Source organism: Sinohyriopsis cumingii, chromosome 8 (genome assembly GCF_028554795.1).
Source record: "Sinohyriopsis cumingii isolate HCF-2022 chromosome 8, ASM2855479v2, whole genome shotgun sequence".
In the NCBI taxonomy this organism is placed as follows: Eukaryota; Metazoa; Mollusca; class Bivalvia; order Unionida; family Unionidae; genus Sinohyriopsis; species Sinohyriopsis cumingii.
The window spans coordinates 28453691-28480517 of NC_142968.1; the positions used below are offsets into that span (position 1 = coordinate 28453691).

The following is a 26827-nucleotide window of genomic DNA, read 5'->3' on the forward strand; positions in this document are numbered from 1 at the left end:
ATATTAGTTGTGTCAATAACACGTCACATTGATTTAATGGGCATCTAGTAAGACAAAACCACCAAGTGTTGTTCATCAGTGTGATCATTTTGCACACTCGGTATTAGTGATTATATGGACACATGTTGTTTTCCGAATTGCCAAATCATTACCAGTGCAAATTAAAAACGTCCACATGTACTCCATTATCATCACAAACAAAAGCTGCTATATTTCCGGAAATGAACGTGCATTACATATGAGTCAAGTAAATGGGAATATGTGTGTAAGTTTTACTTTATAGATAACATAGCATTGGTACAATCAGAGCGAAAAATAGGCACTTTTATATTCGTTATAAGGTTCGATCAATTCATTGCATGCCTGACCAAATGCCCGAGGACATCTGATATTCCTTTCTAGCTTCCAAGGTCCATAATATAGGAATACAGACTGGTAAAGTTGGTAACATCAAATAGCCACATTGCCAGCCTGAGTTATATTAAAGTAAACAAAAAGATGAGAAAAGTCTGACGAACACGCTGCAACATTACTATTTCGCGCAACGGCATATCATAATAATGAGGGTCAAAATTTGTCATAATGTGTACTTTAGCTCATATCAATAACACAAGCCGTATAATTAGTTTAGAATGCTCATAAATCAGAATGGCTTAACTTAAGAATATTCAACGAAAATGGAGACACAATTATTTGATCCGTCAAGTGAACAGGAAATGGAAAGAAGAGTTATGGTTTTTAACCCTTTATCAACAGCTGTGACTCTTGTTTCGAGATATACCTAATTTATATAGAGTTGTAATTTTTGACCAAAGGAAGAGAAATCAGACAGCAAACGATTAGAATGAAAACAATTTTAGATCACAAGATAAAATATGTCTACTCAAGGAATCACACTAATTTTTAACAAATCCTAGATGTTCTACCAAAGTCCACTTCTGAAAAAAAATAGGAATTCTTTAAATTAACACGTTTTAACGGGGTTTTCAGTATGAAAATGTTAACAATATTGCTCTCCAAAAGTTGAGATTTATCTATAAAATATATGAGAAACAATGCAATGGAAAGATGGAAAGAGCAAGAAGAGTAAATAAAATGTTTGCAAGGAACAAAGCCACGAAATATATTATTGAAAAGATATATGAATCATTGGATTCAACGTTTATTCGAATTGTTCATACTAAATCTGGACAGAAAATAAACGAAATTATTAAAAGGATGTTATGATTGTATATTTCTAGTTCACATATAAACGTTCTGTGTAAGCTTTTCAATCTATACATTTGCTACCTGGATTAAAAGATGATTCAATAAGGATAAACCATTATGTGGGATTAATGATAAAAAATACAATTGTCTGAACAATGTTAAACACATTAGACCATGGTGTTTTGTTTGTACATTAAAAACTACAACAAGGATAGTATATAATGGCTTCAAATAGCATTATCGCAGTATACTACTTTGCAATGATAATATATTACACAATGCCAAGCATATATAATATCAATTGCATTGCATGATCTTTTCAAGGGGAACGTGTTTGCTATAGGGAAATAACCAGAGCTGTAGAAGCAGCTGTAAATGATATAAAACAAATGATTGCACATATATTGCGTGCGTTGAAAACCAAGTCGCTAAATATACGTAGAATATTTGGTTTGAAACTGAGAAGAGAAACTGTCACCCAGGTGTATGGTGTGAAAAAAGATGTGTATGAACTGTTACTGCAAGCATAACATGAGCTTTGGGAAAGACTGGTTCTGCAAAAGGTATGAATTACAGATTGATCAATAATGAAATGGCTCTTAGGACAATAAAACCCATTACTTTTGCAAAGAGTAAAATTTGTTTTGAAATGTCAGAAATATACGTCCATTGCAAGACACACAAGTATTGATAATACATTAGAATTAGTACGTTTACAGATGCCTCACCCAAACACCACAAGAAAAAGAGGAAACAAACAACATAATAACCAAGCTATGCTTTGTTCAATGGATAATTAACATTCTTACTACTACAAATATGTGCCGATGTGTCTTACCCTGAATACAATCCCTCTGAATTTAAAATATGCACAATCCTAGAAAAAATGTTTTGTTCTTACATGGTAAACAATATCTAAGAAAAACTTCCTTTCTCTTTTAATTCAAATTATGTGCACTAATTTAACCGTTGTATTGGATATTTACTTGACAGTGCAGATTCTGCCGAATGTTGCATGCAGTATGGTATGATAGCTGTCGAAATTTGTTGGGCAAATGTGGCATTAATATTATATTATTTGTATTGACTCTACATAAATGTTGACACGTTTTCTTTGTTTCTGGTCATGTTACGTGCCCTGTGATTGCGCATTGATTTCCTAGCCACGTTTTGTACAGCGTATTTGCGATATTAGTAGTGTTTTACAAGATAAGACTGTATTACTTATGCAATTTGCACATATATTACAATATTATTGATTATGTGTTTTCTGTACATCGGTTTCCTTTATATATAAAATTACATTGGGAACTAATCTGAAGACCGGCATTTTACTAACTGTAAAATCTTTATAAATATTACACATATAATAAAGATGTATATATGCATGCATATATGTATATAGAGATGCTAACCTTGTAAGCAACCACGTGTTAATAGATGGAGTGATATGTGCATGAATGGATGACTGTATGTGCCTACGTGCTGATTTGTAAATATGCATTGTTTTGACAATATAATTAGCTTATCTACCGAATGACTTACAAGCTTGATATATGCCCACCGTCTTTCCTTTAATATTGCCGCTAAGTTTTGCCTTTGCTATATCAAACAATACACCCAACAAATAGTATTTCCGTCATCTTTTATTCTTAATATCCTGCGTATTAAATGTATATCCGACTGACCTGTCAGTACAATTATAGAAATATCAAAATATGATCTCATTGAATTCACTTGCTCTATCATTATGAGTCAAAATTAGATGGGACATCCTTTTTTGATTAAGTAGATAAATCTAGGACAACGAGTATGTTAATTGTCTTCTCACCATAGGTAATTTTTTTCATTCTGTTACGTTTTGCATACAAATATTCTGAATATTTGTGGTAATCGATCACGAAAATAATTGCGGTAGTCAGTCATATGCTTTCTCATCATAAGAAATGTGTTATGTGTAATGCTAATTTTGTTTCTAAGCAGCATTCCCCACGAACATGATTACACAAAACGCTCCTCGCCACTGTCTAATAACTGATGATTTAAACAATCACGTGGTTCTGCGCCTATATCTCAACATTGTAGAGATCATGTGCTTCCTGAAATTGTATGGTTTGAAGAAAAACACCATTAAATTCACAAATTCATGTACATATTTATCTCTCTCTCTCTCTCTCTTTATATATATATATATATATATATATATATATATATATATATATATATATATATATATATATATATATATATATATATATATATATATACTTTATGACTAAATAGAGATACACAGTTTTATCAATATTTGTATTATGTATAATGCATACTTATTCAAGATATAGAAAATAAATAAATAAATAAATAAATATATAAATAAATGAATTTTAATTTTTTTATATATCTTAATATATTCTTGAGAAATGGTAAATAGTTCATCAGAACTCAATTTATGTAATACAAAATTATGGCGTGCATAATGCTTACTATCAAGTATTTTATAAATAATTAATCATTATATTGAGAATTAATTTAGAAATGCACTTTCATTTATTCTGCAAAGTAGAGTAATATAAAAAATATTCTTACCTATTATAAACAGGGGACATAATTCATTAAACAAAGAGAGAGAATGTCATATAGTGTTTTTATCGGTGAATCCAATAGGTTTGATTTAGCAGACGTTCTATCTCAGAATCAGCTATAACAATAGGTTCGAAGCAGAAATCTTGTATGGTATGGGAAATTTTCTTAAAAAGTGTGGCAACATGAGATGAAAATGATTGATCGACATAATTTGTTACATCTGATGTACGTTGGTTCATACGTTTAGATATTTGTTGACTGGTTTGTCCAATATATTGCATGTCACATTTTTGCATGTTATCAAATAAATAACATTTTTGATGTTACACAGTTAGTTTCAGAACGCATATCAAAAGTTTATTTCGTATTATTACTATTTAAAGAAGTATTGTCATTAATAAATGAACAGTATGAACATCTAGGTCTATTACATTTAGTTGATGATCCTATTTTATAAAATGTATTTTTCCTAATTTAGAATTAGTTAGGAGATCGTTAAGAGTTTTAGTCCTTTTATAAGCAAGTGTGGGTTTGCTTTTGTGTAGCGATTTAACACTTGTTTTACATGATAAGTTTAATAAATCCCAATATGTATTGATTATCTTACCTGTATTAGGCAGACTTGGATAATATTCAATAACGAAAGAATTAGATATCTTCATTTCTACTTTTAATTTTACATTGTAAAGATTCAAGTTGTGTAAGAGAAGACACGTTTTGGAAAACAGTATTAATGAAGTCAATAGGGTATAGGTTGAAGATAATTGATGGATAATGTGTACTAGTTACACAGACCAGCTCTTTCCCTGTCTGGTAGAGATTATACAAGTTGAATGCGATAATCGATATGCAAGGGCTAAGGAATAGTTTATTGTAGACTTTAAATGCTCAAGATAATATTTTAAAAATACAACCCTCAGTGTTGTCTTCTAAGCAACTGGATACGCAATTAGGATTATTAGGAACTCGTAATATGGGATATTACAAAAACCCACAAACGGCAATAATTATGTGAAATTTAGTAACTCATAAGATATTTAACTCCGTGCATTGGTACAACGATCATTCAGAATTCGCTTAAGCCCCACGAAACGCAAATACCAAAACATAGTAATATTGTGGCATATGGTTTGTTTGCACCCCCTATTGATTTTAAAAGTATAAGGCATGAAGATTAAAAGTGCACAAAGTCAGTAATTTCATTGACTGATTTATAACTTCTTTCTTGATTGTCGACAGAAGGTCTCGACCACTCGACCATGGATGACATGTATGAAGCCGCAGATGAATGATGCTAGAACTGATGTGATCTTGGTCATTCGTAAAGACTTTCGAATTCACAACCTTTACCACAAACAACAAAACCAACATTAGGTTGATGTAGGTTGCCTTTGTTGAATGAACTGTATGACGTATTTCTTAGCAGCTTAATAGATCTGCTAATACAATTTGATGGTGTCGGAATGCCTTTTCCTCCGATCCTTACGGCATTCTTTGATTACCGCTCTCGAAGCTGATCCCTAACACTACGATACCTCGGAGAACTGTTTTGAATTGACGCTCTGCGCTCCATCGCTAGGCATACTTGTCATGCAAGAAACGTAAACACGTTTTTAATTGTACTGCAGTAGGAGTAAACGATGTTTTAAGCTTGGTAGAATATCATAAGTATGTGTTATTTATTTTACAGAGGTTAATGTTTGTAGCAGAGATGAAGGGCTAGGAACTAATATGTTAAGATGGCACATTACGCAGATATGATCTGATTAGAGTTCAATGAACACCAATGAAGATTGTAGACTATAATTATCAGGTCTATAAATAATCCAGTCTACGCTATTACCGTATGCATGTATGGTTAGTGCGTGTGCTAAATGTTTGTCTGATGTTGTACATGTAATTACAATACAGAGGGTTTTGATGTGATGGAGCTTCCGGGACAGTCAAATGAAATTGAACGAATAATTCCATTACCACCAATCGAATTTATATAATGCAACAGCTTCAAAAAATGAGAATGTTTCAACTCGTTGTTTCGACTAAAAGCATGGCGGTTGAGGCAGAATAAAATGGATCGAACTTTCTTCCATTGTGAGTGATGCTTGGACCAGTTCGAAATATGTAAGTTCAGTGTTGGAAGTTGCGATATAGGTCAAATGGTTAATTGTGGAGTTCTGTGCGATGGGAACGATTGTATTTACGCGAGACTGACACTGAAACGACTATCATAGGAACCTGAGTGTGTAAGATCCACACAATTGACTAAAAACTTAAACACCTGACAGATGAAAATGTTAACTAGTTATGGTCGCCTTGGCGGTGGTCTTACTTATTGAGCTTTGAATAATATAGTGCTCTGGAGTTGAACGATCTTTAATGTTGATGATTTAAGTAAATATTGAATTAAGTGTTCCAAATTCACGGTCGGGGTTTTCAAATTTATGTGAAGGAAGAGACGAAAAGGAGAAAACTGGTATGTTCTTTCTGAACTATTCTGTCCGGTTTTTAAAAACAAGCGAAGGTTCTTAGTTCGACGGCATTTACATATAAGGCAAAATCAATACAGTCCCTGGTCGTCACTTCGAGTGACCAACATAATATGGTGCGGTACTAAATTGTTATTTAATTCAATTAATGATGACTCATCATAGTAGAAAAGGGTCGATGGCGTATAACACGTGATGATGTCATATTCAAAACAAACGAAGATTGTAGTAGTGAGGCAATGCGACTTGAAACGGGCGTGAAAGTGATGTCGTCTATTGCCGTTCACCTTATTTCCTTACACGATCATTCTACTTTAGTGGGCAAAGTGATGCTACACATGTACCACCATATGGGTCTCATCTGTGCAGATTAATTCCGATACCATCGCCACTTCGATGAAATTCAACTGTCAAAGAATAAAAATGCACCTTGTGACTTACCAGGCTACTGTAACTTTGAATGGTTATACCAGACGTTCAAAGGGCGATTGCCTATTGATATATATGTATTTACATAAAACCAATTACAGAGAGATATATCTTTATCTGCTTGTAAACATGATATAAAATTAAGTGTTTCAGTTGTGGAGTGTCACTTCACTAATAGGAGCAGAAGGTATGGGCTTATCTGGAGCTTGGCAGATGGTCTCAGTGTTGTCACTACCTACCTTTCGTTTGACCCAAGTACTCAGATTCATGGACACTCTTCAAGAAAACATCCTTTTGCCTTTAGCGATCAGATAACGTACATACTGATAGTTTGTCAATATATAAATGAATCGCAAAGAACATTTGCACCCATTGCAACATTAACTCTGAGTTTACCAATGGTATATGAATGATACAAACGGATATATCTGCTAAATTGTATAAATTGGCAGACATTGCTCAACTACACATATCACAACGAGGCTTTAATTATATTGTTTCTGCCTACAATGTTCAAATCTTTTGTGAAATGACAGACGGCAAAAACCATCATGGCAGCCGCCAGATGTCATCATACCTTTACAACATGGGGTATGAGATCTTCAGAAAAACAAAACAGTTGCTCTTCTTCGATGATATAGTAGTAGAGGACAAAAAAGAAATTGAGTTTTGGGTGTCTAGAAAAGAGTATCATCGTATTGCTAGTATGATCCACATTACACCTACTTTGTTTCAACAGTAAAAAGCACATCTCAATGTCCATTATGTGGTCTTGTTTATAAGTTCAACAGATATATGGTTAGGACATCATTGGTTGAATTATGTGTAAGATGATGCCACTCAAACACCTCTTGACTATTTACTCGTTAATTTCAACCCAATCACCTTCGGTGATTTGCAGTCGCAGAATAGAAACTTAGTGGGCTTTTGCACTAAATGAATAAGACAAATACAATGTGAAAAAGATGGAAATTTATGAATGAATTAATTTAAAAAAATATGTAAAAATAAAATGATTCTCTCACGCGCTCAACATACGATTGACTCAAAATCACTCTACACAACATTCACACATTGAACATAAACCAAATTATTAAATCTATATGAGGAACAGATCCGAGAAACCTCATGGACTGCATGTACGCTTCAAGTATTTTACACTATAAGAGAGATTCACATAATTTCGAATATGAACTTTATTAGGAAACAAAATAATCTTGTGAACACAACTAAGATTCAAAAATTTCTTATGAACACAACTAAGATTCAAATGAATCTAATGAACACAACGAAGATTCAAAATCTTACGAACATAAAAATGCAATTGGAACACCAATTTAACTAAGCATATGCTTCTAGACCCCTAGTACAGTCGCACGATTCCTTGGGTTGGCCCACACTCTAATGGCCGCTCGCACAATTTATGGATCCACCACATGTACAATCATACGTATGCACACGTACAGACATAATACAGCACCCTTTCTAATTTGCTACATCTACCTCCGTGGCACAGACATACGTACATGCATACATCCGTATCGAAAGCACACAGCCTTAAATACTTTGGAAACTCCAGTCAGCTCTAAAGAACTTTAGACAGCTTCAAACAGCTTCAGGCAGCTCTAGTCATATTGACAGTCGCAATCACAGTGACAGACACAATCACAGCAACAGACACAATCAGCTACAATAAAACCAAATCAGTCATAAAAATAGTTTATGTATAATCTTGATATATGATAATACTTTAACTTCTAATAGTGACTTGTAATTCAAAGTTCAATTCTGCGTTGTAACAAATACATTATTACGCGATAAGACATTACAAACCGAATAAGCTTCGCATATCAAATGAAAATGTGAATTTAACACTTACCCTTATGGCTGGAGAACAAATGGAGAGCGTATACTCCTTGACGTGATCCGAAACGACCAGTGTCGGTTTTAGAAATCTATCTAACTTAAATCCATAGGAGAGTGAGCCCAAGTCAGGGTAAAGTACCCGTGCATATCATGTTATTAATGTTCCTTCGTCATAAGTAATGTATGGCTAGGTACATGTTAATACAGTCGCTTACCTGGAAAAACACGTATTCACCCTAGATAAAGTTGTACGCATGTACAACGAGAAATAGTCGAATAGTTCTAAGGCAAAACCAAGTTATTTCTTTGCCTAATTATGTGACAATGCCTCCCCCTAAGAAAGAAAAAAATGTATACAATTTCTTTTAAACCATTACAGAATAAAAGAAAAATAACTACTAATGATATGTTACAATATTTACACCGGTAATACTGCAATCTGGATTTTCTATATATTTTATGTCAGATCAGACAGTGGGCTAGCAATGGCTGCAAAGTTTGGTTTAAACTTTCTTTAAAACCCTACTAGACCTAGAAATGAACGAACGTGCGTTTTGTTACCCGGCGTATGTGCGTTCCTAATCGCTTCCACTTGCTTGGGGTGAGGTTTCAACTGACCCGAACCACAGACCCTATGACCCAAACAACCTAAATCTGTATAGCCAATACTGCATTAAGTGGGCCTCATTGTGAGGTTTGCTCTGCGGAGTATATCGAATATTTCCCCCAAGACGGGCATGTGTTCACTCCAAGTATTCGCGTACACAAATATGTCATCTAGAAAGCTATCAACGCTTGCTAAACCTCTTAGCAGCTTGCGCATCAAACGAAAACAGGTGGCACTGACACCTACTAACACTAATGGCATTACCTTGAACTGATATAATCCTTTCTGGGTCGCAAATGCTGTCAATGTACGGGACTCTTGAACAATGGGAACCTGTCAATATCCCTTGGAAATAATCTAATTTGGAAATCCATCGGTTGCCCGACAACTTCGCAAGAAGACCCTCCATATCTGGCATTGGTTCTGCATCGAACTCCGTAATTTTATTTAACTGTCGAAAGTAGATACAGAATCGGTTCGTCCCATCTTTTTTCTGACTAGCACTACGGGATAAGAATATGCCGAGTTGGAGGGTTCAATCTCCCCCAGATCTAACATTTCGTCCACAGCTTCTCGTGCATTGTATGGTACCGGATAAACTTTGATTCTAATGGGATCAGATGTATTCAGTTTAATTTTGAGGTCTACCAAGGTTTTACAACCTGCTCTTTCGGTGAGTACATCCGAGTATTTAACCAAAATCGCATTAATTTGTTGACGCTGGTCTTTGGTCAACTCTGCACTCACATCGACTTGATCTGCCTCTTCCCTTGCAACACCCTAGGGACACTCAAGGAAACCTCGTGTTCTGATTATCCAACGTCGTCTTCGATGACTGCCGTACAAACGACATTCAAGACCCCTTTTTTCTACATTGTCGCTCTGTCTCTTGATGTACAAATTAAGCATGTTAGCATGGAATTTCTTTAAATTACCGTCTATGTCAATTTTATAGTCCATGTCATTCTTGACCTCTGACATCGTATGGACCTTTCCACTGGACTAGTAACTTATTTGTGCTAGTAGTTAAGAAGCAATAACATCTGATCTCATACAAGAAATTTCCTATTTCGCACTCTGTGGTTATAATACTTGGCATATTTGCGACCCGATTTCATTAATTCGTCACGTGCTATCTGGCATGTACTTTCCTGTTTCTCTCGCACATCTAACGCGTACTGGTAGGTAGTTTTTATTTCCTCGCTCGCGACGTTACCTGTCCATAGTTCGTGTAGTATCCACATCGGGCCTCGAACTGTTTTTCCGTACAGCAATTCGAAGGGCGAAAACCCTACATTTTCTTGCTGTACTACACGGTACGCCAACAGAACCGCGTTCAAATAGCGGTCCCAGTCTTGCGGACGTTCCGCGCACATCTTTCGTAGCATATATTTTAGGGTACCATTAAATTGCTCTACCAGACCATTGCACATCGTATGGTATGGGGTAGTGTTTAGCTATATGATGGATAACAGCCTACTTATTTCACCCATAAGGTCGGAGGTGAATTGGGCACCACAATCCGTAAGGATTTCTTCTGGTACCCCTATCCTACTGAAGATGTCAACCAATGCTTCAGCCACCCGTTCCGTTTCAATAGTTGGCAATGCTACGGCTTCGGGATATCTGGTTGCGTAATCCACAAGAGTAAGAATATGCAGGTTCTTCCTTTCGGTAACTGGTTGTATTGGGCCTAAAATATCAACCGCCACTCTTTTAAACGGTGTATCTATTAATGGCATCTGTCGTAAGGGCACCCTTGTGACCCTTCCCTTACATACGGTTTTCTGGCATACGTCATAAGACATACAGAACCGTGTGACATCGCCATTATCACCAGGCCAGTATAATTCAGCGACTACTCTGCTGGTGGTCTTTGCCTTACCTAGGTGTCCTGCCATGCTAGACTCATGGACCACCCTGAGAACTGTATCTCTGGGGTACGATCACTTGCCAATACCTCTTATCCTCCGGAGTGATAAACTCCTTATGAACTAGCTCGTTCCTACGAACCAATCTCTAGCTGCCGTCACCATTGCAGTGTCTAATTGCCCCGGACACGATTTTCTCACAAACAGTTTTGATGGATTCGTCACGTACTTGTTCATGTTTGAATTCATCACGCGAAATTCCGGAGAACGATTCAGGGACTATTAATGTCTGAAACAGCATGATTGGAAGACGGGAACCTTTACCAATACCGATCGTCGGATCGTAAATAGGGTTTTCCATACAAAGGGCATATACCGTTCCGGTTATGAAAGGTGTTTCTACCGTGATCCTTGATATGGAAATGCGACCGATCGTCCGATCGAGTAGCATACATGGGGACTCCCACCCCAGCATTTGGTTATCTTGCACGAGACTACGTTTAATCACTACACCAGCATTACCAGTGTCACATAATGCTATGACTTCTCGACCGTTCACGAAACCTCTCGCTTTGGTACTCGCGCTTCGGGGAAAAGACTCATGCCAAGTGTATGAATACCTGGTCCTACCTGCACAAGATTATCAGATACACCTTTCTTATTTTAGCCACGGCTACCTTATGTACAAGTCCCTTTCTTTTAGGACATTTTGCTTGAACATGACCCCATTCCTTACACAATAAACATTGTATACCCTGACGACCTGTATTCCTAACTGACCTACTTGCCTCAGCTGATTTCACAAGCTCCCTAGGCATCAGTCTCGTAGACTGGTTTTCAGACTTACAATCTTTCGAAACCACGTTATAGGTTTCCCCATGAGCCTTGACATAGAAATCGGCTTGTTTAGCCATATGTCTGAATAGACTTTCTCTTTCATAAACTGACTTAGTTCCCGCACAACTGTGTTCAACAACTGATCTCTCAGCAAGAAATCAGTCAATCCTTCAAACGTTCTCAACGCATTGCTGCGTTCAATCCACCGCTGAAAATAGTTCGCTATTCTAACGATGAACTGATCAAAGGTTTTTTCTTTGCCTAATTCTATGACAATGTGGTCTTGTTTATAAGTTCAAAAGATATATAGTTAGGACATCCTTGGTTGAATTATGTGTACAACGATGCCACTCAAACGCCTCGTGAATATTTACTCGTTAATTACAACCCAATCACCCTCGGTGATTTGCAGTTTCATAATTATCTGTTTCACCTCTAATGTAAGGTGGGGGGGGGATGAAACATCCCCACAAGAAGAGAAACAAAAATATCATTCACTTCGTTTCCATTCAACATACGTAAAACTATCTTCTTTTCAACCTCGTCTTCCAGCCGAATTGATTCATGTGCTGTATGGCATCAGTCGCAAAATGTTGAACACGTCCCAGCCGATTTGCTAGACGTCGTCTTAAAGGATTCGTACGATGCTTTGTCATGAGATCAAATTCGTTACTTTAAGGCATCATAAACATCCCTCGCCAAACCAAACGCATTTGAACAAACATAAAGTAACTTTGTGGAAAGTGGCAGATCCGAGAATCAATACTCAAACAAATAATCAAGACGTTTTTTGAACGCTTGTGATAGCGGTGTCATCGTTTGTTCAATCTTAAAATGGAAACCTGATACCCACCAGATAACACACAAAAATACATCGCCGCCTAAGAAACTTCCAATTATGAAGGGAAAGGAACACCACGACCAGTGCACACACGAAAAAATTACCCCCCCCCCCCCCGAGAGATAAAAATGTCAACCAGAAAGAATGGTATTGCACCTCGGAGGCAACGTTTCTCCGAAAGTTACATTTCTCGGTTGCATTCTCCATCTCCTTTGATTTCGTCGTTGGCCATGATGCCGGCCAGACTCAATGTATCATCTTACCTAATTTGATGAATAAATGAAATCCCATTTTAAACTTCTTCTTCTGTAGTATTCAGTTGTTCATTAGTTGCAGATGCTGTAGCTAGTAAAAATACCCTCCCCAAGAACAAAGTCCAAGACAAGGCTTCCTGAATGTGCACAAACAGTAACTGGCAAAACTTCTTCTACTGAAAACAGTTCAACGTGGAGTTCTGCCCGTCATGAAGATAATACGAAGTACCGACAATGAATGTAGATGCATTCTTGTACAAAATAGAAATAATCAAGTCTATTGACTTAAATGATTTTGTTCCTGAAATAAAACATGTCCAGCTCAAGAGGTGCACAACACCACCACTTCTCCCATAGATCCCGCATAAGGAATACAAACGACGGTACTCCTTCAACGTTGAGCCAAATATTAGGATAAGTTGTCGGCACTGACGAAATCCATCACACCAATGTTAAACAACTCTCCATAAAGGACCTAAATACATCGTAGATTAGGAGTATACATGTTGTTTGAATGCCTTGGAGGAGCGGTATCGATGTCTAAGTTACAGAACCAACGTTTAGGAAACGATCGTAAACTAAACATATCGTGCTTCAACGAGAGGGATTTCTACTACGTTTATAGCAAGCTTGGATAAAACACCTGCTCCTTTGTTAGAATCGAATGCTGGAACATTTTAAAGAAGGCATCATAAGAAGATATAATGTCTCCTTTTTCTTGAAAGACTTCATTCATGTAACTTGGAATATCATGAAAGGACAAAATCTGATGTGTTAGTACCATACAAACATTGTATGAAACTTCATCTTAAGTAAAAACAACGGACACCTCATTTGCTTCCAAATTACTTTACGGAAACGGAAAAAAATAACAGCTCTTTGGCCTAGTCTCCAATCCTTTTAACACTTTCGCCAGAGAGATTTAGACGAAACAGCTCAACATACTCCAAACGGTTTCAAGGCAGTGATGAAAAGCAAAACATCAAAGATACAAAAAAGACTCTGCTGCCATGAAGAAAGAAAATATGGACACACGAAAAGCGTTTCAAACTCCGTCTGCTCTCATACCAACTACGAGTTCCTTGTTAAGACCTTTGGTCACATATGATATCTACTCCGTCTTCCACAAAACGAACACATAAAGAAGGGAAGACAGAAGTCATTAACATAACCTGGAATAGGGACCCTTTACAAGCATCATTGATTTATATTTATGCGGCTCATCGAACACATCACGCAACATCGTCCAAGCAACAGCAAACGAGAAGCAGAGTAGGTGGTGAACAGTTGTTGACATAGGGGAGACAACCTGGAGAGACTTTTAATCTGCATTTCATACAACCATGCCTATGCTGCTGGTTGCGAAGGAGCTTGAACACTGTATCTAGCTGACAAAACCAAACTTAAAAGTACGCGTTTCTCCGAGATGCAACGATGGTTACAAGAACAAGCGAAATACACGTTACACAAACCCATCTCAAAAAAGGTTCGATAAATGAAACCAAAGTATATTGCGATAATCATAAATGCAAACCGATTTCGCCGATGTCTCCCATTTTCCAAACTACAAGTAAAATAGTAGTTAGAATTGTTTTCGTGTCATCAATGTCTTTTCCAGATTAGTTTGGCTGTTCCTTGACTTCCAAAACGAGTTATTATGAGAAGTAAAACTGATGTTTAAACTAATCTTTTGTCACCCACCGCCACGCCAAACAGGCAAAGACAACGAATCTACGAACCAAGCATTTCAAGAATTTTACAAAATAGACATCCAGTTGCTCACCACCAAGAGTCATAGAACTACTGCCAGCGTCATACATTTTTTTAATGCACTTTAAAGGAACGCATCTGGAACTATTTCACACCAAATAAAAACACTGTCAAAAATATCGATGTTTTATCGGGCCTGGTTACGGCATTCAATCCATTGCATGATCCTTACTTCGAGTACGCAATCGAAAACGTGATTCCTAGAAAGAAGTTTCCCCGTTTGATCGAATGATTGGAATTTTCACATATGCACGTAAGAAAATTGGTCTGTTAAAAACGGAAAATTGGATTTGTATTGGAAAAATGAACCCATCTTCGACAAAGGTTATTTACCAACTAGATATGTGCATGGACGTGATTCTGCCATCTATAATTTTGAAAGTATAAGTGCTGAAGTGTGGAAATCTGCTTTGAACGTGCCTGAGTTACAAAGAGTAATCAAACAAGTAGCTGATATTTATGATAACAAAGGCGTGAAGAACACGTTAAAAAAGCATATGCTGGCTAAAAGAATTTAACGTGCGTTGGAAACGATTGCCTCTGCTTTACAATGTATGCGTCATGCCGTCAAAAAAAGTAGTTGTAATAGAATTGCAAGTGTCTTAAGTAACCACAACAGCAACAGCAACATAACCAACCTTCTTACTGAACATTTGGAAACTCATTAGACATCCAGTGACTCCTCGGAAATAAGAACCACCGAGTTATATATAACCAATTTTATTTAAATTTACGCAGTGACAGTACAATGGACATACATTCCAACAATACCTTACATTGTATCACGGCAACATTACACCGTTACATTTAATTAGATCACAAACCTCGTGGGGAAGTACCTTTGGTAATTATCATTCATACATCATAAGTCCTGAAAATTAGGAAAGATCAAACCAATATCGTCTTTAAACTTTCTCAAAGAACAAGGGCAGCACGACTTGGACAAATTTGATCCTCTTGTTTACGAATTAAATGTTCCACTTCATCTAAATCCTAATTAATTGTATACGTATACCATTGAACTTCATGCAGGATATTAGTTTAATGCAACATCTGGTCGAAATAATGTTTCCATTTGCAACGGACAGCTTCACAAAGCTCTGGACTAAACGAAAAAAACCTATCAAAATGTATTACCATCTCATTGCTCATTCTATGAAAATCCGGTTTACAGATGACACAACGCTAGGCATTAGGTTTTGTCATAGGTTGTGTTCAATTTTGGGTGGAATCTCTACTAAAGATCCAACGAAAAACGTCAAAAATAACGAGTAGTTTCTTCGCGTTTTTGTTTTAAATACCTCGTGAAATTGAATGAAGAAATGATTATGAGGTTCGTTTAAACACAGATGCGCTATTACTTACAGTCATTCCATTAAAAGTGGATTCCGAAGTCGTTATCCTCTAGGAAGGTTAAACACCTTTCATGTTCGCCGTGAATTTGTAAATCCTCATTATTTTGATGTCAGTAACTCGTGTTTCAACAGTATTAACATTGGTATAAACGGAGATCTGGGACAAAACATCACAATTCTGGAAAGGAAAGGTCACAGTGAAACCTGCCGCCTTGTAAGTTATGTAGTCTATGTTCGGAAGAGCTGCTTGACAACCAAGAAATGATTTAGGAAATAATTTGCTGAAATCTGCATTTCGTTTGGTGGCCGCAAACTTAAAACCGATGGTAACTCAAGGTCGCACGACCGGAAAAATGAGGTAAACATGTCTCTAATGTGTCATCATTGACAAACAAAGTACCAAATAAAGGGTCTTTAACAAAGGGCCAGTCTGTGTTGATTTAAGCTGTAAAGAATCTCTTTGATCGCCAAGAGATCCCTTTCCACACTTCTAACTAAGTCATTCCTTTCTCTTGGCCATGGTAGCAAGAGACGTCGAAATATCTTTAGACTCATCGACACGCCGCAAGAAAGAATAAAAGAAATCCAAAGAATGAGGCGTATTTCATTACTAATAAACACTTATGAACCGACATTCTTGCCTATGTACCAAGTCAGAAATCGATATGTACGCAATGTTAACTGGTAGATGGCAATAAAAAGAATCAAATGAGTAAATGTCGTGTATGCAGCAATTAAAAAGCACAGCACGACTCTGCAAAACACAATAGCCTTTTTTGTAGCTAGACAGATCTCTATAAAAGAGAGATACTCATTAATGTGACATAAAATTATCTATTTGTTTTATGTATACGTTTGTCTTTAAGCTAACAAAATACAAAATATGTATCTTTTCTCACAGGTTTGTTTCTACGCAAGGGTACAGTAGTATTCATATATGCTTCCTACCGTTGGTCTTTAGTGTGGTTTGTAGTTTTGGTGTATGTATGTGTTTGTCATTGTCTTTATAGAAAAATAAAACCTTGGTCTAATTGAATATTTGTAAAAAGTAGATGGTTTCTTTTAAGTCCGCCCACATTTCTTTACTACGTAGTTTGTTTAATGCATATTTTCCTACAGTCCATGTTTCAGGCATATAAAGTGCAGCATTGGTCAATCGTGCTAGCATCGGTAACTCATCAAACGCCAAAAATAACGAAAAGCAGGAGTGGATTGATAAATTTCCAGAGCACCTAGAATATGTTCTGCGATTTCCGAAAAGAGGTTTAGATCCTAAATAGCTCAAGAAGACAGTCATCCATGTAAACATTGCAAAAGGTCTAGTCCTTTTCACCTTTGCGGACGAAGTTTAAGAGTACAACATAGATGGAAGAAGTTAGATTGTTTGTATATTCTGTAAAACCTATGTCGAGACCAACAGCCAATACTAAATATCCATAAAACCGATAACTGGATATTGGAGCTTCAGCAGCAACCACTAACACTGCTGCAGTATAAAGAAAAGCAACACCTATATCCACAAGCACATGGTAGACCAATGACGGAAAATTTCTTCTGTTCCTTACATGTTTTTGACGTACACACAAACACAAAGACTGAGAAATAGTTTGGCAATTTGACTAGTATCTCTTTTCTAGATGTTTAGATACCCCTTAAAAGGGTAGTTGTGTTAATTAGGACCATCTTTTATCGTGTAAGATTGCGTTCCCCTCTGGCCGCAGGCTTTCCAACCGAATAAGGTCTACTTTTTCAAGATGCATTGAAAACTTGCCAAGATTCTGGCATTGGTTTCTGGATTCTCGGTGAAGGATGAACAATGAATGTCTCGTTTCCTCTTTTCATTTTGGAAAGCTTAGTCCCTTTGTCTGTTCGAAATCGAAGGAAGTGGCAACCGCTTTTTTTTCACTATTTCAGTACTCGATTTAGAAGTCAATGGCAAGTACAAGGCAAATTTCAAAAAGATCGATACCAAACAAACAAAATAATATTTAGCCACGATTGTAGGTGGCCAAATGAGACACCGGCAAAATCGGCTTGCCATTGTTGATCGATGCCTTCCATTCTTGTGCGGTTTCTGGAAAGGTTTCGTGTAATGGGTTCGTGTAAAGTTTTCGTGGCTTGTTATTGTAACCATCGTTGCACTTGAGGTATAAAAAAAAAATTCAATCGGGTTTCGGCAGCACGATGTACTTTCTGAAATCCTCCGTAACATGCGTGATGGGTCGCATCGTAGTAAATGCTAGCTATAACCTTCTTCATTAGGCCTATTTAATAGATCATCCACTCTTCATTGATCTCCTCTCAATGGGGCGAGATGGTGGTTTGGAAACGGCTTTACGTGTCCTATGTGCCACGGGAGTAGAAGTCGAGGGTAGTGGTGGTGGTGGTAATGGGATGGATTTTGTCTTCTCTTCTTTTACCCCTTTTGTTTTTTCTTCTTTCTTTTTGACTTCTATCAAAGGATGAGTGGACATCATCTTTTCTAACCCAAGCTTTAAATTCTTCCCGTTGGGGTATCTTGGAAGGGGTCAACAATGACGGTGCAATCTTACTAGGGATGGAAGTTGCTTGCGGTGTTTGAAAGACTATTCGTGCCTCTTCTTCATTAGTCTTCCGTGGGACTGTGTCGTCTTGGCCTCTGTGGCTGGTGGTGGTGGTGGTGGTGGTGGTGGTGATAGAGATGGACTTTTCATCAGAGGCCTACCATCTTTCAGAGTCGGTGGAGCTGTTTCTTACAAAGCTCTCTGGTGAAAGAGTTGAAGTCGTTGCAACAGTTGACCGTACGGTGCAAGTTTTCTGTTTCTGACGAATCGATGCGATCCATTAACAATTGCAATTCGTGTTGTAACTGCATATCTCGGTTAAATGAGAATTGGGAGGTACATGTGGGGTCTGTTGTTCTTTCAAACGATGGTAGTCAAAACATCGTTTGAAAAGCACTAAAGCAAGTTTTTGTCCTTCCATCAGATTGCAAAGGGCACTTACGAGATCATTTGACTCCGGAAAACCCTTTTCTCTTCTGGATCCTTTTTATCTTGGAAATATTTGTGCAGCAGTAGCTCCCATGAACCCTATAATTAGGGGTGATAATACTCATTTCATCAAGGGTGCTAACAACAGGTGAACAAATCCTCCGCATTGTATCAACAGTTTAATCTTTTGACGGATGGGTATTTTCTTTTTAACCATTTTGCAAAGAACGTGTTGATAATTGGCTAAGCTTTCTTACTGTTGTAGAGGCAAAGTCATGATATATTTCATGACATTCAGACAACATTCGCAAACGGAATCTTTGGCGGCAGTTTGAATAATATTGTTTCGCATGGTATGAGGAGCTTTTGACAGTTCGGACAATACGTATTTGGCTAAATTATGAGGCATTCCTTTCATTGTCTTTCCTTTAGGGGTAGAAGAGGAATGGCTTCTGGGGGTGATATCTTTTTTTGTTGGTTCAGGGACGCACATAAAACACACTGACATATAATCATGTCTACTTTGTCCTAAATGAAAATGGTGTCAAGCTGACATCCAGTATGTGTACCAAAAGCAGCTTACTTGAAATCTTATTATTCCAGAAGAATGAGAGATGGTTTCAACACTTCACAAGTAATAGAAAGTTATGGTCTTATCTTGAAATTCTTTTCACTGTGTAGAGCGTCAGTCAATTTTAGGGACTCTTGTTGAACAAGTGCTTCATTTTAATCTTGTATGACTGTGTGTTTGTCTATTATGATTATAAAACAGATAAGGGATTATTTTATACTTTATTTTGCAGATTGGAACTGCCCTCTGTGATAAATGGGTCTGATTCTCAAGTGTCTTTATACCACCCACATATGATGACGGTATTTCCATTTTTCAGAACATGTTTGATCCATGGAAGTTCACTTTTTGACATTTCCTTAAATTTTCTTACAACTTTAGATGATATATTCCTCTCAGAATTGTTACTGACTTCCTATTACTATAGAGTCTGTAGGTTGGAATAATCATCACTGGCAGGTCATTTCTGAAACTGGGACAGAAAAGAACATGTGCATTGTGATTTAACAGTTTCCAAATATGTCTAGTAGAATAAAATTATTCCATTTCGTTATTCAGTCTCAATAATTCCAATGCACAAAATAAATCACAGTACATGTCTAGTACATTCTTTATGAATGATCCATTAATTAAAGCACCCAGATATTTTAAACATTTCGCTGATTGCAGCACATTTAATCCCAATAAAACACAATTAGAGTTTGTTCACTTACCTTTAACAAGTGGCTTTGCAAGCTGCCATATCTTATAGTTTTGTCTTATTGATTATAATCTGATGGGTCTTCAGACAAATGCAAATATTTGATCAAAAGTTAGCCAGTCAAGTTATAATTGATTCCTTTTTTCTAACTATAATAGTGATATTATTGGTTGATCCACAAATCTTTGTCTCACATGATGAGAAACCTCGCTCACAAGCCACTTACATTATATGTCAAACCAGCAACACTTCAGCAAAGACAGGCTTATTTGTAGATATGTTCTCGGTACAAAAGAAATTGTTTAAGTTAACATCAGTACATGTGTAATAATCACTTGAAAAACATGATTTTACGATGATGAGCATGGGAGTTTGTATTCATGCAGCAAAGAAAATAAGTCCCCAAATCTCAGAACTATATTTTAAAAATATGGTATAGGATCTATTGCAAGTTTTTCAAACATTTGCAAAAGAACCTACAATACAAAGGATTAAAAGTGACGCTTATCAAAGCATACTGTCGTAAAACACACTCATAATTTGTCTTTAAATGAAAATGATAATAGGGCAGTAACAATTAATTAACAGATGTTTAACATAATACTTTTACAATCCCTTGAATTATGTTTGATAGCTTGCACACTATGCGATTCATACATGCTTTGTAGAAATGATTCAAACAAGCTAGAAGTACACCATCAAAATTGCCGCATACAGAGGACTGGGCTATTGTAATTTTCATGTGTCTGTATCCAAACTTTAGTATTCGTATCACGATTCATAAAAAAACTTGTTCTGGTTTAAAGTGCACAACAGTGGGAGTGCGTCAAGGCTGTCTCCTGTCGCCCACGCTTTTCAACATATACTTAGAGCGCATCATGAGCGAAGCCCTGGAAAACCACTGTGGGACAGTCAGCATTGGAGTGCGTAACATCACCATCCTCCGCTTTGCAGATGACATTGATGGGCTGGCAGGCAGTGAAGACGAGCTAGCCACCTCAGTGAAGAACCTGGATGAAACATCTTCCAGATTTGACATGGAGATAAGCGCTGAGAAGACAAAACTGATGACAAATAGTGGCAAACAAATCTCAGCCAAGATTAAAGTCAGAGGACATGAATTGGAAACAGTGAGTCAGTTCAAATATCTTGGTTCCATAATCACTGAAGAGGGATCAAGAGCAGAAATTTTGTCAAGAGAAGCACAAACGATGACAGCTATGTCAAAGCTAAGACCCATCTGGAGAGACAAGAATTTCTGTCTGAAAACTAAAATCAAACTATTGCGAGCTCTAGTTATCTCAATCTTTTTGTTCTCATGTGAGGCATGGACCATGACAGCAGAATTACAACGAAGAGTCCCGTCACTTGAAATGAGATGCTACAGAACCATCCTTGGCATCTCTTATATGGACCACATCACAAATGAAGAAGTGCGTAACACCATCAGGCGCGAAGTAGGCCAATATGAGGACCTCCTCACCACCGTCAAACTGAGAAAGCTGAAATGGTATGGCCATGTCACTAGAGCCAACAGTCTATCCACAACAGTCCTAAAGGGCAGCGTCCAGGGTGGCAGAAGGAGAGGTAGACAGAGAAAAAAGTGGACTGACAACATCACAGAATGGACCAGGACAAGTTTTGCGGAGACACAGGCATTGGCACATGATCGAGACAAGTGGAGGGAACTGGTCAGATGTTCAGCAGCACAGTGCCTCAATGACCACACTAGGTCATGAGACTGATGATGATGATGATGATGATCTTCTGCTTTCTCAAGCGGTACACCGGAAATCTGTAAACTTCACCGTGCACGTGTAGGGTAAGGCTTTAAATTTTCTAGAGGAGCGTTTGTCCGTTTCGCGAATGTGGTAGTCCTTTTCAAGGGTTAGTGGTAGTACAATTTGGTTTGGTATAGACTCACAGGGTCTGGATTCTGGTTCACTCGTGTCATCACTTTCATGAATGTAAGATTTCAGCTACAATGCGAGGGGATAGGTCACATTCTCCTACTTTCTTCTTTTTTCTCTAAGAAATGTTTTATCTTAATTTCAAATGTTTAAATGACTGCATTTTAAACCCAAAAGTCCCCTATATCAATGTTTAACCAGTGTATTTCTTATACAAAGGGCCAGTGTCGTTCCTCAATGTATTAATTGCACTCTCAATTCGACCAGAAAGATGGAGCAGGCAACACAGATCCAACTTCTGATCAGACGCAAGACGGATGTCAAAAGAGACAAAAGTCAAGAGGCCTGTTTTCAGCATAAAGAACATTAGTCTTCAGACTGCCCTAAGAAACAACAGGAGCAAGCGGAAGAGAGACGTTCCGAATAGGAAGAAGAGGTACCCTCCAAAAATAAAGAACCAATCCAAGTCAAGAAAGAGAAGAAAATAAGACGAGAAGAAAGTAAGGAAGAAGGGGAGAAAAACCCCTGAAAGTGAAGAAATTATATTAAAAAAGAGTGAAACGACACAATAGAACAAGGTAATGAACATTTAAAGTAATGTTTTGTGATATTTGATTCTACATTTGTACCAGAATATAACAGAAAGGAAACGTTTTAGAACCAGGACCAACACTCACTCACCCACACACGTTCATCATGGGAAAAAAGGATTTTGAAATTTAACTGATTTAGGCAAAATGAATAATAGATCGTTTCTAGAAATGTGGGTGACCATGAAAAGGACCGTTCGGTGTATGTTTATTTTAAAAACAACAAACACAGGAACATCAACTACTGATTATTAACTGCCTTATCCCCTTGCCAAGGCCAAAGCATAAGTCTGGACTTGCTCCTCTGGATGATTTGGTATAAATCACTATGATGGGTATCTCAGACATAGTAGGTGTGTAAACATGGTTGGGCTGTTTGCCTCAGTAATGTATTTTTCTCTTGGGGCTTAATAAAGAAGTCGTATACATTTGTTTCAGACTCCTTAACTCTGCCAACATGTATAAAAGTACACACGCCGTTGGACTTTCAACGTTCTTCTTCTCCCTTGTTTCTTCTCTGATTCTCCTTCTTTATGTCCTTTCCATATTGTCTTTTCTTCTTCTTCTCGTTGTTACTGTTGAAGATGAAAAGCTTGTTCTGCTTATTTCTGCTGTTGCAAAAATGTCTGCAATTCTTCTTTCTGTCTCCGTTTAAAATCCTCGACGTGTGGTAATGAGGGATAATACAGTCAAGGTGATTGTATCGGGACAAATTCTTGCAAAGAAGAGAGAAAATCAACTTAATTCTAATTCAAATTGGCCACTTCAGGAAGTAGGACTGTGTTGGATTTTGAAGCCGTTGCTATAATATCACTTACCGTCTCCACGGCCGGTTCACCCCAAGACATCGTCTTCTCAGTTTTCATGTTCTAACCCTGTCCCATGGATTCACCGCACTCAGACGCTATATAGTGAATGTGGCGTCACAGGTAAATTTCTTCAGCTGGGAAGACAGACTCCACTCTATGACTGAATTTTGTAACGCGTGTTAGGATTGGTGAAAGAACTGAATCTGTTTCAATACGCTCTTCCACTATAATAAGCAAGGATCACATGTGGACTAACGTACACTCATCTACCTTCCTATGGTCGATGCTGTTCAACTCGGACTATCACATGTATCTCAGATCATCATGGGCTGTCACCCAGATCACCGAGACAGCCATTTGGAAACGAAGAATCTATGTGAAGAGGCAAGGCTGACTTGTCTGAAGAGTCTTAATCTACAGCCCAGAGGTCAGGCGAAGTTTGAAGAAGAGAAGAAGATCCGTGCGGTTTTAAGAAGAAAAAAAAAAAACAAAAAAACAAAGGATCTTTTCAGTGCCACTTCATTGTCTAGTAAAGATATATCATTGATTTTTCCATATGTGTATCCTTTTTATCTTTGGTTCTGTGTTTACCCGTCCCAGCTAAACGTTTTTATTCGAATAGTTGCACATCCAAACTAGCTGAATTAACCCGCCACCCGCTACACGATTATTTCCCCGCCGTCACTGTTTGCTGTTTGGCCCGATCGAGATCAGCCACGTGCAAGATTGTTACCAGTACCGTAAAGTCACTTCACCTGTTTCATTCCTATTGATCCAATACAAACCCAACCCGTGGTAAATTCCCATTGTCCCATAAACAGCCCAAGGAGTTGTCCCTATACAGTCATTGCCCTTTTTGACTGAGATTTAAATCGTCTCTACATAGCCCCCTATAACTACTAATGTATGATGAATCTTCCAATAAGAGACTATTTCAACTGTATCGTCAGCCAAAACAATTAAACAAAACGTACTGTTTACGATGGGTTTGTTTGTAGGAGCTTCAAGCTAATTATATACAGTCTTGAGCAACCAATGTTCTACGTTTGTGCACCACGTAGTTAGTTAGTTCGGGTCTTCAGTTTTCTGAATCTAACAGAATGCTTTTTAAAAACCAGTTATACTGGCAGCCAAGTATAACCTATCAATATATATACAGGTTTATAAGACGAATCAAACTGAAAACAACATAGATCCTGATGTGCTGTAGCATGACGCGCCTACAGGTCAGGGTCTATGTTGTTATATCTACTGCTAACATCTAAAACTGTAAAGACCAAGATTTAATGATGCAGTATGCAGTTGGCAGTTGGACTGATCTTACAGGCAATAACATACAGAATATGTAGGTCTGTCTATTTATCTATCTATCTTTTTCTATCGATCAGTTTTTCTATATATCTATATATATATATATATATATATATATATATACCCGTATTATCTCTGACCTGTTATACAGTAGTCTTTGTAATGCTAATGGTTTCGTGTGCTTGGACAGTTGCCAAGTCATGTATACAACAGTTGAAGAAGCATAGGTATATTTCTGTATTGACATGACTGGCGTTCATTGAATACTTGAATTGTTGACCTTACTTACGAAAGGGTTGACTTAACAGTAAAGCGGTTCAATAATACTTCGGTAACTTGTTTAGATCTTGGATAATTTTCACAGTAGTATGTAACCTTTTGGGACATTTACTTGTGGTGTGTTCAGGTGCAAACAGTGAATCATTCTTCCTGCGCCTTCGTCTATCTCAGCGAGCTTAGAGTGGTAACTTCAGCTGGTATGTACAACAAAACTAGATTGCGTTGGGTAATGCACAAAGCGTTTTCTAAACATAATACATGTATACCATAATGTAATGTTTCATTGGTATCTAAAAAACTGCATTTATCTGGCAGGGACTGTTCTCGTTTTAAAGGTTGTATATTTTGTATCATATTTGGAGGGTGGTGCGTAACAGATATAGTACTGATAATTGAAAACAAAAACTACCCAACAATCACAACCGGAAGTGCACTTTCTAAATCCTACAGGATGATACTTTTTGGTGAAAATGCATGCCGAAGGAATTATGCAGCAGAAAATTACATTTCAATCTCTGTGCTCCATTTTCGAAAACGCATCATCACCCACCCAAAAGAATGAAACAGATTATACTAAGCGGATTGGATAGATTTGCATTCTAACGCAGAGGAAACTTTCCTTCACGACCCAGTAATTATCTCTACTGTAAACATTCCCATAAAAGCAGGTTTCAGAACTGTAAAGTGTATTGTAATCCACGATAATAAAATACAAGTATACTCTCATAAAGAGAAAAGATGCATCTTCGGATTCTACAGGAAAATGATTGATAATATACGGCAAAATTAAGGTTTATGACAGATAATAGTAATATGAAGGTTAGATAAATTTGTATTCTAACTCTACGGAGATTCGAACACATGTCTATATATATATATATATATATATATATATATATATATATATATATATATATATATATATATACATCTACTTATGTATGTATCTATCTTTTCTTTATTTGATTATATTTGCCATCACTACAACATGGATAATAAAAAACATTCTGAATTTTAATATGAATGATACTTTGCTTGACATGAATATATTTCATGTCCGAATTTCGATATATAATCAATCACATAATATTTATTCCTAAGTTGATTTGTTAATGTTTCTTTAGATTTATGTATGTCTTTGAAATCATGATTTTATGGCAAGACCAACTTGTTACAGTTTCAAATTCTTAACGCTTAAACCTTTATCGTCTAAGGCACTTTGTATAATTGCTGCATTAAAATTGTAAACTTGATATGTACACATCTACTACAACGTTCTTCCGCTTTTTTTTTTCTTTCTTTTTTTTTTCTGCCTTAATAAAGTTTCTCGTTCGCAAAAAATGAAACACCACAAAGGTTCAAATTAGAATTGAAACAAAAAGGCTGCTTATCATTATGTTTTATGTTGAAAACAGTTTTTCTGTTTGCACTTTTTGCTATGGGCAAGAATAATACTGAATGTATACCAATTATCAAAATCTGTCCAACGTAATGCAATATTATATTTTAAATGTTTTTTATAAAACAAAAATAAAGCAGACACTTTATATCGTTGTCTGATAGTATTATCTGTCTTA

At 37.0% G+C, this 26827-nt stretch overlaps 2 protein-coding genes across 4 annotated transcripts in view; one reads left to right on the forward strand and one right to left on the reverse strand.

Moving 5' to 3' along the window:
- Nucleotides 1-26827, reverse strand: part of LOC149793196 (uncharacterized) — a 495646-nt gene that overhangs the window by 316372 nt on the left and 152447 nt on the right. The gene's annotated exons all lie outside the window — the stretch shown is intronic.
- The window catches only part of LOC149793201 (uncharacterized), a 28409-nt gene continuing 26770 nt past the window's right edge, over nt 25189-26827 (forward strand). For all 3 annotated transcript variants that reach the window (XM_089967150.1, XM_089967151.1, XM_089967149.1), the window contains exon 1: nt 25189-25447. The gene's annotated coding sequence lies outside the window, so the exon portion shown is untranslated. The remainder of the gene's footprint in view (nt 25448-26827) is intronic.